General features: G+C 40.2%; 1 protein-coding gene across 1 annotated transcript in view; it reads right to left on the reverse strand.

The window, feature by feature from the left end:
• Positions 1-14,727, reverse strand: part of ERBB4 (v-erb-b2 avian erythroblastic leukemia viral oncogene homolog 4) — a 375,133-nt gene that overhangs the window by 101,960 nt on the left and 258,446 nt on the right. The window lies entirely within an intron of this gene.

Raw genomic sequence — 14,727 nt, forward strand, 5'->3', positions numbered from 1 at the left:
GCCGGAACCGGCTCCAGCCGCCCCCGCTGGCACAGGCACCCGGCTGGGGGGAGCACAGGCTGCAGCAGGGCCAGGGAAAGGGGAGGGCAGGAGGGGTTTGCCCACAGATCTTTGAATGTGGGGGGTTGTATTTTATACAATGCATCTTTGTCCATGCAGTTAACCCCCTGATATTCCATGTCAAGCAGAAACCTTTGGGAAACAGCTGCCATCACGTACCAAAGAGGTCAGAATACCTATTCTGTCCCTTCTGTTGGTAAGACACTATTTGCCTCATCTCTAGCAGCATCCAGTTTAAAATATGTGACTTAGGAGCAAGCACTAACTGAGACAGAGATGTTTTAAAAGAACATTTTCAACACATTTTCAGTAGATAATTAGATGAGGCAGCTTTGTCTGAAAGCAAACATCATACACTATCTCCTTTTCTAAGTAAACATTCCAAGTGAGTTTAAAAACAGAACGTAACTAAAGCAAAACAAAAAAATTAAAAATAAATAATTTGCTTAGAGGTTATGAGATCTGTTCTGCAATTAACAGAGTTCCACCTATAGATCTGTGCAATAATAATAAATCCTCTACCCTTTATCTGTTGTGTCTATCTTGACTGAACACCTTTCAGGGCAGAGACAAGCTAACCATGTTTTCACAGCACAAAGGTTTTCTAATCTTAATGTGTCCAACAGATACTGTATTTTACAATGAGAAGCAGCATCAAAGTTGATATGGAAAATATTGCCCTGCAGAATCTTGTATATTTTTTGGAACTAGAGTTTCAGCAGCCAAGGACTGAGCATTTCAAACCAACAATTACTGCTCTGTGAACTGGCAGCCACATCGTGACCTCAGCCCTCTGTTGCTTTCCTAGTTATTGCACTGAAGTCTGAAAAGCCTTGGCAGAATATTACGAAGATTATCAGCAAGCCAGTCATGTACCAGATTTCCCTGTCTTATTTCTTCCATCACAACTCTGTGACAAGCAGCGACAGGGACAGCTGAGTATCATTGGTAAATAATATGTAGAATATTAATATGAACAACTGTTGATCATGTGATTTATGTAAGTCTGTGACAGTTGCTGATGTATCATAGGTATCTCGATCAGCAAGGAGATGTGGAATACACTTAATTTTTGAAGTGTTACCTGCAACAAAGCACCTAGGTAGAGTTATTCCAAATTACAGTTCTTAAAAGACGTGAAGATGAAATGTATCTCAACAGTGATATTTCAAGTTCAGCTCCTGTGCTTCTGTACCCTGAAATGTTTATTCAAAGGGACACAGGCTGAACATTTTCATGCATAAAATGGTCTTGAATTTCTTTTCTTACTACAACACAAAACTGCCCCCTTAATTTTAACTTGACTTGGTGCTTCAGTAGTATAAAACCAAGCATGACAAATATAACGCATTGATCCTCTCAGGCCCTTTGCCCTTGCTCCATTTCTGCACTGCTGCTGATCTGTGAGTTGCAGCATGCGCTGGGGCTTGCACACAGCCCCACCAGCCCACTTTCATCAAAAATCTGCTACGTAATAGTCTACCCACCTGGCACTGAACTAAATCACAGACAAGTGTACTTCAAAAATTATTAGCCAGCGTGTACATACAGTTTTACAGCCAGCTCCTGTGACTTAAATATCAAGACATTTCTTCTTCGGTCTTTCCCTCAAACCTCATTAGATTCACCATTAACCTCGAACTAGAGATGGCTTGTTTGAGATGCATTAAAGATTCAGGAAACAGTACCTCTTTTTTTATTAACAGAGATCCCATAAAAACCTGCATTTTTTATCAGTGTGGCAACATTCAGGCATACACATTGCCCTTTAGGAACTTAAACGTTAACCTGTGCCTATTTTACACTGCTAATGTGAGCTGGAGGCACAAATAAAAAATGCAAAGCAATAGGAAGTTTCTTAAATACAGTCTTTCATGTTTCTTTTAGTGGTACTTTGGTGCTACTTGCCCAGTTCTTGGTGCCAAAGTTTGCTTTAATACAGGATACATCAGCTTCTTGTCATTGCATACCAAACATTCAATAATCTTCCGTTTTCCCAAGTTTTGTCAGTTTTATTGCTGCACTTTGCATCTGAATGACAGAAAGACTGCAAAGAATTCCATTGCCAGTCACTGTGCTGATCTTCAAGAAAGGCTGTTTCCCACATGTGCAATTACAAGTCTATCAGCTCTAGCCAACTGCTCCAGGAAGATCTGTTCCTAACACAGGTAACATCTTCCCCTCTGCCTTAAATCACACCATCCAGTGGTTGTGCAGATGGGAAGACTAGCACCTGAAAGCACTGTCTTGCTGGAAAGTGATTCCTCAAAATTCATGGCCCTAAATTATCCAGGAGAAGTTTTGACTGAAGCATTCAAGATTGCACTCCTAAAAGCCCACATCCAGATACAAAGTTTGTAAGTCCTTGGAAGATATGAAGCTGGAGGAGAGCAGTTTGGCTCAGATCCAGATTAAACATACAGTAAAGAGAGGCAACATACGGTGCAATGCCAAGAACTAGAGACCCATGGAACTTACCATGAAAATATAAATCCCAAGAGCTTCTGATTAAGTCTTCCACTTAAACTACTGTGTACCACTTTTGATACCACTTCTGTCTTTTTTTTTCTTTTTTTTTTTTTTAATACTCCCATCCTTTGCCTATTCTGTTTCTCAACACTTTTACAAAAAAGCTTTCTCTGACTGTGTCCTGATGAAACAATGGCAACCATGGGATCCTGAACTTCCTAACAGTAACATACACAGTGAAGCAAACAACTGACTACATGTTTCAGTAACCAGGCTCAAAAATATACTCCAAAACAACAAGTATCAACCATGCTGGTGTACACCTCATACCTTTAAAAAGAAATCATAATACAAGACATCAGTTCAAAAAGTTTCCTTCACACACATACTACTGGCAGTCAAGACTACTTCTTGAATTTCTTAAGAATTTGTAATAATTTCAACTAATCCATAGTTACATTTCCCAGTGAATAAAACTAACACTGCTTCCTGGTCGTCTCACCAACCACGTATTTACCCAACCTTATGCAGGTTTTCCAGGTCATAATGAGATACAAATTTTAAATCATGATCTCTGCCATTGCTATCAATAAAAAGCCTCAGAATATACTTTCTAACTCATTTAGGAATAACTTGTTACGTGAGTCACTCACTAAGGCATGTGATTCTCTCTCCAACCTCTGGCAGATTTCTTTGAAGGATGACTCCCTAGGTCAAGTCCTGGCCCTGTTGAATTCACTGGCAAGTTCACAGCTCCCATTGATTTCAACAGGGCTCAGAATATCCCCCATTACCAGTAGCAGGCAAACTGTCCCTCACTGTATTTTTCAGTTAAAGTGATATGCCAGCAGAACTGTTCCCAAACACCCTGGCTCGTGTATCTGTGCTTGCACTTCAGCTTTTCTCTGTATATACGTTCTTCATCCAGCCACATGCTCTCGCATACAGAAAATGAACACACCCCTGCAGCACGCACACACGCATCTTACCCTCGTATATTCTGGATAGAAAAATTACTGAAGAAAATATTTAAAGAGAGAATTACTGCTTAAGATGGAAAGAACAGAAGTGTGACCTTGCAAGAGTTAATCTTCAGTAGTGATCAATGTCCAGCTTCTGTAGAGGCTGATCACTCTTGGCGCTTGTGCATGGTATGCAGAGTTCTCAAGGACAGCTTGATTTCTGGCATCTTTGGACAACTGGAAATTGTAATTGCAATCACTGTGAGCTTCTGTGCCTGAAACTGACAGGCAAACAGTTCCCTCTCCTAAGTGGCTGTACCGACAGTGTTCTTAAGTGGGAGTAAGAGGGGAGACTGCACAAAGAGGAGTCTACAATCAGCTCAGTTAGGTCACCCCTTGCCCAGCAACTTAACATGATGGAGTGAAAACTTGTTTGAGGTGGAGGTAAAGCACACTGCCAGGCAGTGCACAACATTGCTGCTCATCACCAGCTGTTCTTACAGACAACCCTTACAGAAGCTGGAAAGAGAATGTTTACATAAATGACAGCAGATGAGGCTAAGGAAAAATTTACCACTGCTGTCATAAAGAATTTGATCCTAAAGCTGCCCTTTAAACTAAGGTTCAAGATTAACTCAGTTGTATTTCCCAAGCTGCCATGCAGTCAGTGGAATGACTGTGGGGTGTCTGGAATGTACTACCCAAATAATGTCAGCAGTACTGTTTTTTCAGATCTTTGGAAGCATCTACATGGACTGTTGAAGATCTGGGTCAAACGCTGGCTCAGTAGCCTAAGAGGTATAAAACGAATGGAAAATAACACAGAAGACAGAGAAAAATATTTCTCCAGTCACCTCCATAGTCATATAAGGCAGGATCCTACAAGGAGACTCAGTGTAAATGATCTGTGTGAACAGAGAAACTGCACATCCCAGAGTGTGTCTGCAGGGAGCCCCAAGGACTCTATGAAAGTCACCACTGACAGAACACAAAAGCTTCAGCTTAGAACCTTCCTATGTCTAATGCCAATGGTGGAAACCAAAAAAAGGGAAGTCTTCTCTCACCTTCCCCACCTGACTACCCAGCTGTACCTACAGGATTCTTTCCACAGTGACAGCTAAACAAAGCTGAAGAAACAAAGAAAGCATCTCAACCTATCCAGATCTCTGAGGGTTTTCAGCTGAACAGAATATAAAATTCTCTTTTGCTAGTCAGCAGCATGAACCCCTGAACCAAAGATAATTTGGATATGTGTTGAGGACTTGTTTTTATTAAAAGACAGGCTGACAATTTAGGAAAAGCTGTTTCTTTTTCTTTTTGCAGTACAAGACAACTGACTGCTTTATTAATTTAGTTAATTAGGCCAGACATAGATAAAATATGTGGGTATCAGCCCCTCTATATGCAGTTTTTGATTGCTGCATGCCTGGTGGAGGTCATTGTCACTGATTACCTTTACACTTTGCTTGACAAATGCTCTCCTGCACACTGAATGCTGCTCCTAGAGACAGCAGGGAGCTACAGTTAAGTCCAGGAAAGTCAAGAAGCCCCCTAGATCTTAATTATAAAACCATAAAAGAAACCAACTGCCTCTGAAGCTCTCTTACCAGGAAACAAATGAGAATGGGAAATTGATTTCCAACCATAAATTCCAAACCCTTCAGTTTAATTTTTCCCAAGTTAACTTTCTCACCTAGCTAAGCAGCCCTGCCTTCTATTATTAGCTCCTGGCCCACTATCAGCTGACCACCATCAGTCAAACTGTCTTCATCTCAATGAGCTCAGGGACTCCCAAGGAACTCTGTGTATGCAGACTTGTGCTTGCAGCCTCTAATTATTTTCTAACAGATAATGGAGAATTTAAGTTCAGAGAGAATGGATTAAACTTGTAAGTGGATCAAAACCCTGGACAGAATCACAGCTTGCAGGATTACTTCCTGGAAACACTAAGCTTAGATGCCCAGAGAAGAAAGACCCTCACCAATTGTCTGTTTCCCCACAACACTTTAGTTTAAAGATACTTCTCTTTTTTATTTTTTATTTCCTTGATCATTTGCTATGCTTTCCAACTGCAGCATGACTTTAGAATGCATTACACTGTAAGCCAAGCATCTGGTTTGATATTAAACCATCAGATCAGGCCAATGGCTACTTCACTTATTAGACAATCATCACAGTCAAGTAATTTGAGGCTGAGGAGGGAAAATTGTTTTCACAACTGAAATTATAAGTCCCTGTTCTACTATCAAGTAGCCTCTTTGCTGTGTATTTTCCTTTTTTCCTCACAACAAGCCTCTCTTCCCTCCCTAGAACTCAGGACCCTCTTATACTCTGTTACCAGCCTTAGAGTGAGGAGCAGGATATCATTCCTTCCCGACACCCCCTGCATCTGCTGGTGGCTCCTCTCCCAGATAGGCTTGCAGGCAGACCAGTAGCAAGAAGACCTGCACTCTGAATTCAAATTCCAGCACTTTTTTGGGGATGATGAAGTGTGACCAGCCAAGCAGGGAGGAGAAACTACGCCCCCCAACTTAAGCATGTAACCATTTCAATACCTGAAGGAAAATTCTTTAGACTGTGAAATTATTGCAGAGGTAACACACATTCAGAAGTTGGTGGTACAAAGGTAAACCTACATTTTATGAAACAGCAGAAAGAACCTCTGCAGAGTGAAAACTTATCTGTAAAAGTCCATATGTACATTCTGCTTCTGCCCCGGAGAATGCTGCATGGGTCACTCTGTAGACTTCAGCTTGCACTTTTTTAACAGACACAGACAAATGTAGTGAGATAAAAGCTATATAAGAAATTAGTGAAGAGACTAGAATAAAAAAAGCCAGGTGGGAACGAGTGGAGAAAGCCTGGAAAACAGACTCTGCTCCAACTCCCTGAAGAAAAATCCTGAATAGGGGTTGTACTTTTTGATGATAGTCAATTCATCACCCCCGAGGGGAGGAAGGAGGGAGGTGTTTGGCCATAGCAGGGGCCAAGATCATGCATGATCTCATTATAGTCATTACAGACTCATTAGTGAGTGTTCTAGGTGCTGAAATGAAAGTCCAGTAGCCAAACTGTTGCTCTTTACTCTTAACATAACATTTAGCAGAATTTGAGGAAGCTTACAGAACACTTTTAGACTTGCATTCTGCCAACATCAGAAGTTTCATCCAGAACCTATGGAAAATGCCACTACCATATATACCAGCTACTTCTGTAGACACTAAAGTATCCCAAATGCTTTCTCTGTACACAAACTGCTGTACGCAAGAGGCTTTACATTTTCCAAAACCTCTCTAGAAAGAATGCTAAATTTTACTTGCAAGTACAAGGCTGTATACAATCAAGTAAGAAATAATTGCTGAGAAAAGAGCACAAATACTTGACAAATACATTTAAAAAAAAAAAAAAAAGCACCTAGGTAGAGTTATTCCAAATTACAGTTCTTAAAAGACGTGAAGATGAAATGTATCTCAACAGTGATATTTCAAGTTCAGCTCCTGTGCTTCTGTACCCTGAAATGTTTATTCAAAGGGACACAGGCTGAACATTTTCATGCATAAAATGGTCTTGAATTTCTTTTCTTACTACAACACAAAACTGCCCCCTTAATTTTAACTTGACTTGGTGCTTCAGTAGTATAAAACCAAGCATGACAAATATAACGCATTGATCCTCTCAGGCCCTTTGCCCTTGCTCCATTTCTGCACTGCTGCTGATCTGTGAGTTGCAGCATGCGCTGGGGCTTGCACACAGCCCCACCAGCCCACTTTCATCAAAAATCTGCTACGTAATAGTCTACCCACCTGGCACTGAACTAAATCACAGACAAGTGTACTTCAAAAATTATTAGCCAGCGTGTACATACAGTTTTACAGCCAGCTCCTGTGACTTAAATATCAAGACATTTCTTCTTCGGTCTTTCCCTCAAACCTCATTAGATTCACCATTAACCTCGAACTAGAGATGGCTTGTTTGAGATGCATTAAAGATTCAGGAAACAGTACCTCTTTTTTTATTAACAGAGATCCCATAAAAACCTGCATTTTTTATCAGTGTGGCAACATTCAGGCATACACATTGCCCTTTAGGAACTTAAACGTTAACCTGTGCCTATTTTACACTGCTAATGTGAGCTGGAGGCACAAATAAAAAATGCAAAGCAATAGGAAGTTTCTTAAATACAGTCTTTCATGTTTCTTTTAGTGGTACTTTGGTGCTACTTGCCCAGTTCTTGGTGCCAAAGTTTGCTTTAATACAGGATACATCAGCTTCTTGTCATTGCATACCAAACATTCAATAATCTTCCGTTTTCCCAAGTTTTGTCAGTTTTATTGCTGCACTTTGCATCTGAATGACAGAAAGACTGCAAAGAATTCCATTGCCAGTCACTGTGCTGATCTTCAAGAAAGGCTGTTTCCCACATGTGCAATTACAAGTCTATCAGCTCTAGCCAACTGCTCCAGGAAGATCTGTTCCTAACACAGGTAACATCTTCCCCTCTGCCTTAAATCACACCATCCAGTGGTTGTGCAGATGGGAAGACTAGCACCTGAAAGCACTGTCTTGCTGGAAAGTGATTCCTCAAAATTCATGGCCCTAAATTATCCAGGAGAAGTTTTGACTGAAGCATTCAAGATTGCACTCCTAAAAGCCCACATCCAGATACAAAGTTTGTAAGTCCTTGGAAGATATGAAGCTGGAGGAGAGCAGTTTGGCTCAGATCCAGATTAAACATACAGTAAAGAGAGGCAACATACGGTGCAATGCCAAGAACTAGAGACCCATGGAACTTACCATGAAAATATAAATCCCAAGAGCTTCTGATTAAGTCTTCCACTTAAACTACTGTGTACCACTTTTGATACCACTTCTGTCTTTTTTTTTCTTTTTTTTTTTTTTAATACTCCCATCCTTTGCCTATTCTGTTTCTCAACACTTTTACAAAAAAGCTTTCTCTGACTGTGTCCTGATGAAACAATGGCAACCATGGGATCCTGAACTTCCTAACAGTAACATACACAGTGAAGCAAACAACTGACTACATGTTTCAGTAACCAGGCTCAAAAATATACTCCAAAACAACAAGTATCAACCATGCTGGTGTACACCTCATACCTTTAAAAAGAAATCATAATACAAGACATCAGTTCAAAAAGTTTCCTTCACACACATACTACTGGCAGTCAAGACTACTTCTTGAATTTCTTAAGAATTTGTAATAATTTCAACTAATCCATAGTTACATTTCCCAGTGAATAAAACTAACACTGCTTCCTGGTCGTCTCACCAACCACGTATTTACCCAACCTTATGCAGGTTTTCCAGGTCATAATGAGATACAAATTTTAAATCATGATCTCTGCCATTGCTATCAATAAAAAGCCTCAGAATATACTTTCTAACTCATTTAGGAATAACTTGTTACGTGAGTCACTCACTAAGGCATGTGATTCTCTCTCCAACCTCTGGCAGATTTCTTTGAAGGATGACTCCCTAGGTCAAGTCCTGGCCCTGTTGAAATCACTGGCAAGTTCACAGCTCCCATTGATTTCAACAGGGCTCAGAATATCCCCCATTACCAGTAGCAGGCAAACTGTCCCTCACTGTATTTTTCAGTTAAAGTGATATGCCAGCAGAACTGTTCCCAAACACCCTGGCTCGTGTATCTGTGCTTGCACTTCAGCTTTTCTCTGTATATACGTTCTTCATCCAGCCACATGCTCTCGCATACAGAAAATGAACACACCCCTGCAGCACGCACACACGCATCTTACCCTCGTATATTCTGGATAGAAAAATTACTGAAGAAAATATTTAAAGAGAGAATTATTGCTTAAGATGGAAAGAACAGAAGTGTGACCTTGCAAGAGTTAATCTTCAGATGACTAAAAGCAGTTAACCTTCAGTAGTGATCAATGTCCAGCTTCTGTAGAGGCTGATCACTCTTGGGGCTTGTGCATGGTATGCAGAGTTCTCAAGGACAGCTTGATTTCTGACATCTTTGGACAACTGGAAATTGTAATTGCAATCACTGTGAGCTTCTGTGCCTGAAACTGACAGGCAAACAGTTCCCTCTCCTAAGTGGCTGTACTGACAGTGTTCCTAAGTGGGAGTAAGAGGGGAGACTGCACAAAGAGGAGTCTACAATCAGCTCAGTTAGGTCACCCCTTGCCCAGCAACTTAACATGATGGAGTGAAAACTTGTTTGAGGTGGAGGTAAAGCACACTGCCAGGCAGTGCACAACATTGCTGCTCATCACCAGCTGTTCTTACAGACAACCCTTACAGAAGCTGGAAAGAGAATGTTTACATAAATGACAGCAGATGAGGCTAAGGAAAAATTTACCACTGCTGTCATAAAGAATTTGATCCTAAAGCTGCCCTTTAAACTAAGGTTCAAGATTAACTCAGTTGTATTTCCCAAGCTGCCATGCAGTCAGTGGAATGACTGTGGGGTGTCTGGAATGTACTACCCAAATAATGTCAGCAGTACTGTTTTTTCAGATCTTTGGAAGCATCTACATGGACTGTTGAAGATCTGGGTCAAACGCTGGCTCAGTAGCCTAAGAGGTATAAAACGAATGGAAAATAACACAGAAGACAGAGAAAAATATTTCTCCAGTCACCTCCATAGTCATATAAGGCAGGATCCTACAAGGAGACTCAGTGTAAATGATCTGTGTGAACAGAGAAACTGCACATCCCAGAGTGTGTCTGCAGGGAGCCCCAAGGACTCTATGAAAGTCACCACTGACAGAACACAAAAGCTTCAGCTTAGAACCTTCCTATGTCTAATGCCAATGGTGGAAACCAAAAAAAGGGAAGTCTTCTCTCACCTTCCCCACCTGACTACCCAGCTGTACCTACAGGATTCTTTCCACAGTGACAGCTAAACAAAGCTGAAGAAACAAAGAAAGCATCTCAACCTATCCAGATCTCTGAGGGTTTTCAGCTGAACAGAATATAAAATTCTCTTTTGCTAGTCAGCAGCATGAACCCCTGAACCAAAGATAATTTGGATATGTGTTGAGGACTTGTTTTTATTAAAAGACAGGCTGACAATTTAGGAAAAGCTGTTTCTTTTTCTTTTTGCAGTACAAGACAACTGACTGCTTTATTAATTTAGTTAATTAGGCCAGACATAGATAAAATATGTGGGTATCAGCCCCTCTATATGCAGTTTTTGATTGCTGCATGCCTGGTGGAGGTCATTGTCACTGATTACCTTTACACTTTGCTTGACAAATGCTCTCCTGCACACTGAATGCTGCTCCTAGAGACAGCAGGGAGCTACAGTTAAGTCCAGGAAAGTCAAGAAGCCCCCTAGATCTTAATTATAAAACCATAAAAGAAACCAACTGCCTCTGAAGCTCTCTTACCAGGAAACAAATGAGAATGGGAAATTGATTTCCAACCATAAATTCCAAACCCTTCAGTTTAATTTTTCCCAAGTTAACTTTCTCACCTAGCTAAGCAGCCCTGCCTTCTATTATTAGCTCCTGGCCCACTATCAGCTGACCACCATCAGTCAAACTGTCTTCATCTCAATGAGCTCAGGGACTCCCAAGGAACTCTGTGTATGCAGACTTGTGCTTGCAGCCTCTAATTATTTTCTAACAGATAATGGAGAATTTAAGTTCAGAGAGAATGGATTAAACTTGTAAGTGGATCAAAACCCTGGACAGAATCACAGCTTGCAGGATTACTTCCTGGAAACACTAAGCTTAGATGCCCAGAGAAGAAAGACCCTCACCAATTGTCTGTTTCCCCACAACACTTTAGTTTAAAGATACTTCTCTTTTTTATTTTTTATTTCCTTGATCATTTGCTATGCTTTCCAACTGCAGCATGACTTTAGAATGCATTACACTGTAAGCCAAGCATCTGGTTTGATATTAAACCATCAGATCAGGCCAATGGCTACTTCACTTATTAGACAATCATCACAGTCAAGTAATTTGAGGCTGAGGAGGGAAAATTGTTTTCACAACTGAAATTATAAGTCCCTGTTCTACTATCAAGTAGCCTCTTTGCTGTGTATTTTCCTTTTTTCCTCACAACAAGCCTCTCTTCCCTCCCTAGAACTCAGGACCCTCTTATACTCTGTTACCAGCCTTAGAGTGAGGAGCAGGATATCATTCCTTCCCGACACCCCCTGCATCTGCTGGTGGCTCCTCTCCCAGATAGGCTTGCAGGCAGACCAGTAGCAAGAAGACCTGCACTCTGAATTCAAATTCCAGCACTTTTTTGGGGATGATGAAGTGTGACCAGCCAAGCAGGGAGGAGAAACTACGCCCCCCAACTTAAGCATGTAACCATTTCAATACCTGAAGGAAAATTCTTTAGACTGTGAAATTATTGCAGAGGTAACACACATTCAGAAGTTGGTGGTACAAAGGTAAACCTACATTTTATGAAACAGCAGAAAGAACCTCTGCAGAGTGAAAACTTATCTGTAAAAGTCCATATGTACATTCTGCTTCTGCCCCGGAGAATGCTGCATGGGTCACTCTGTAGACTTCAGCTTGCACTTTTTTAACAGACACAGACAAATGTAGTGAGATAAAAGCTATATAAGAAATTAGTGAAGAGACTAGAATAAAAAAAGCCAGGTGGGAACGAGTGGAGAAAGCCTGGAAAACAGACTCTGCTCCAACTCCCTGAAGAAAAATCCTGAATAGGGGTTGTACTTTTTGATGATAGTCAATTCATCACCCCCGAGGGGAGGAAGGAGGGAGGTGTTTGGCCATAGCAGGGGCCAAGATCATGCATGATCTCATTATAGTCATTACAGACTCATTAGTGAGTGTTCTAGGTGCTGAAATGAAAGTCCAGTAGCCAAACTGTTGCTCTTTACTCTTAACATAACATTTAGCAGAATTTGAGGAAGCTTACAGAACACTTTTAGACTTGCATTCTGCCAACATCAGAAGTTTCATCCAGAACCTATGGAAAATGCCACTACCATATATACCAGCTACTTCTGTAGACACTAAAGTATCCCAAATGCTTTCTCTGTACACAAACTGCTGTACGCAAGAGGCTTTACATTTTCCAAAACCTCTCTAGAAAGAATGCTAAATTTTACTTGCAAGTACAAGGCTGTATACAATCAAGTAAGAAATAATTGCTGAGAAAAGAGCACAAATACTTGACAAATACATTTAAAAAAAAAAAAAGGTCAAGGGGATGTCATGCAATGACAACTAACCTCATAATCAACATGTCAGACAGTTCTTCCAGGAAGAGTCAATCCCCCCCATGTTCATAATGGCACTTAGCCACCTATATACCTTTAAAAAATCTGATCCAACTGCTTGTAACCAAGAACTATTCATAATCATCTTTTAACTGAAATCACAACTGATGCATTTTGCTTTCCTCATAAATAACACCAGTAAACTGCATCAAACTTTATCAGGATAGTTATACTGATCGAAGCCTTTTTCTACCATAGCTTATATAAAGATATTTAAGTTATGTCCTCATAAAAACTTAACATTGTAAATAAACCTGTGTCCTTTCTGGGAGAGGAGAAGTCACATTAAAACCATAAACTATGCCTAGGTCATTCTCATTTAAAATGTAACTTGTTTTAGACAATAAATGACTGGGTTAGGAGGTGAGAATGGCAGGAACATCTGTACAATTGCGTGAACAATTATTACAAAAGAATGAAAGTAAATAATCATCTTCATCAATGCAGTATAGCGAAGGATGTTACAGACCACTGCACAGGTATCAAATGCAGCAGTGGCACAAAACATCTTATTTCTCCTTATTGTCAGTTATATCAACTAATCATGAAGTCAAATTCTTTTTTCTTACGATTTGAAGTAACCTTTAGGCTATTATTAACTTCTAGGACTAAAAATAATCTTCACTTCTCTCTCACCTTGTTACCACTGAAAAATGCATGAGAAACTGTTATTTCAAAGAGAAACCATTCCTAGTGTGGCTGTACCTTTACACATAGTTAAAATCTCTAGAGTTTTCCCAAAACCTTGATAATTTTTGAGACATTAATCAGATGTTACGATGCAAACACTGGAGGGAAATGTGGTCCAGTGAATTACATCAGTTGATCAAGCTGAGCTATGAAAACTCAGACAAGTAACTTTGTCTTTTAACAAGGACCATATGTTTTCTTTGTAGAGTACTTCAAGGTTAATCATTATCAAAGAAGGAGATATGAGTATTATTTCTCTCTCAGATAAAAGGTTAGATCATTAACTGGTGCAATTTGCTCAGTTCCACCAACTTGTTCCTCTGACAATTCCTTCATCTTGAGGCAGGAATCTACATCACTGCCCACCAGCATCAGACACAGAGCACAGGTTGCCTTCAGTGCCCTTGCATTCCCTGCATGTTCACTTCCAAAGGTTCCTGAATACCAGCTGTCCTCTTTCTGGAGCTATATCATTACCATACTCTTGACCATTATTTTGCCCATTAAGCAAACACCTAATGCTCTTTATCCCTGTAGTGCAATTCATTCCTTTAGAATAGGGCCAAAATGGCCTTTCTTAAAAATGATTATTTAATTTGTGCAGTGATTACTGAATGTTACCAAAGTAAATGTGTAGTGCTCTGTAAAAAGCACAGGAAATCCCTTCATCTCTCCTGCCTTCATTGAATTGCCTGAGAACTCACATGTGGTAATTTGTCTGAAATAGCTAAATCCATAACCATACATTTCTATTCACTCCTAGATGAAAGAATAGACTACATAATGGGAGTACATTCTCCTTGTGGTTTATGGACTCATTAATCCTAACCAAATTAAGCCTATACACTGAACAGATTTTCAAGACTTAAAAGTCTTATCTAATTTTCAAGTTCATAACAGAGATTTACAAAAAAGTGCAAATTTCTATCATTTGTCAAAAAACTGTCACTAAATAGGACATAAACATTCAAAGTGTCAATGAGGTTTGATCTTGTCATGGAGCTAAAAATTGGCTGCATAGTCTCTGTGAACACAGAACATTTCTAGAAATTATTATCTTGACCTCACATAAACAATATTTCAGATGAGTAAAGCAAAAAGGCTTCTTAAAATCCAGCATGTTTCCATCTTCTTTCCCCTGCCTGTTAATGCTTTGCTGCAGCTGACAGGTTCCAGACTCTCAGGAACACTGAAGCAAAAGAAAGCTGAGGATAAATTTCTGTTCCTGTGAGTTCTGCACCAGTAGAGACTTGCATACCTGGCAGGATGCTCCCCTGCAACTCCTTC

This window comes from Chaetura pelagica, unplaced genomic scaffold (assembly GCF_000747805.2).
Source record: "Chaetura pelagica isolate M959 unplaced genomic scaffold, ChaPel_1.0 scaffold300, whole genome shotgun sequence".
Taxonomy (NCBI): domain Eukaryota; kingdom Metazoa; phylum Chordata; class Aves; order Apodiformes; family Apodidae; genus Chaetura; species Chaetura pelagica.